This window comes from Tigriopus californicus, chromosome 1 (genome assembly GCF_007210705.1).
Source record: "Tigriopus californicus strain San Diego chromosome 1, Tcal_SD_v2.1, whole genome shotgun sequence".
Taxonomy (NCBI): Eukaryota; Metazoa; Arthropoda; class Copepoda; order Harpacticoida; family Harpacticidae; genus Tigriopus; species Tigriopus californicus.
In genome coordinates, this window is record NC_081440.1 from 2,707,528 (window position 1) to 2,708,752 (window position 1,225).

The following is a 1,225-nucleotide window of genomic DNA, read 5'->3' on the forward strand; positions in this document are numbered from 1 at the left end:
GCTATCGCTTCTAAACTCAGTGGGGCTGAAAATACACTAGAGAACTGATCTCCAAGCATGTTAGCCATAGCCTCTTCATTGCTAATGGCTTCTCCATCAACCTCAAAAGGTCCGAGGTACTGGGTGAGGCATCTGATCTAAGGTTCGACATAGGATTGATGAATCTGCTCAATTGCAATCGTTGAGTATTGGTTAAACCTAAATCTGAGATCCCTGATTTTATTACAGTTGGGAAGATTAGAATGAGGATTTACCATCGTGACCAAATCCGGAAGTGTTTGCATGAAAAAGTCTGAATCTTATGAAACATGATTGCCACAATCAAAAGACTATTATTGCGACTAAAAGCGCTGCTCATTTGGTCGAAGGGATTGAGACACTTCCAGATCAATTATCTAAGCCTCCAGTCGGTACAAAGGTTGCTTCTCAAACACTAGCGCGAGAGAGGCAAGTTAGTGAGGAACCAAATGTGGAAATGGATGTCGAGTGCTCCACTGCTGCTCCACTGTTGTTTCATCTCAAAGTGTGGCACTCAATGTCAATTGCTTAAATGCGAATATGATTGAGCAACAGAATGAACAGGCATTCAGCTCAACCACGAATAACGAGAAGGACAGGTGTCAATGCATGTCTGGTGGTAAACTACCTCCTACTCATATGACGCGTAGTCGAACCGGGTCTAACTTGTCCTGTGTGCCGCCCAACTATTCTCAATGACTACCATGACAATTTGCATTTATCCAAACTGGCGGAGTATTCTGAACAAATTAACTGACTTTCAATGCCTTCTTGCTAATAGTAAACCGGATCTGATTCTGCTAACAGAGACTTGGTTAAACCCGAAGATGTACAATAGGCAAATTGAATTTGGCGAGTTTAAGGTTGTTGCCAGGAAGGATAGGACTGACACTAGGTTGGGTCGTGGTGGTGGCGTTGCCATTTTAGCTTAGAGTGATTTGGTTTGCGTCGAGGTTAGGTTAACGTTTCTATTGGCAACGCACGGCTTCTAAAACCATCAAACAGGCAGCAACGAATTTTGGGAGCAAAATGTTATTAGATATATTATCAATTGTAACTTGAGCTAAAAGGTAGACGTTAAAGGATCATAGAAATAAGTTTATTTTTGAGTTTAATTACTCTTTAGCCGTTTAGCACTTTCCTAATGAAATGACTCTTTTTTTGTGCGACAATCTCATCTTGAAATCGTCAATCATTGACTTTGTAC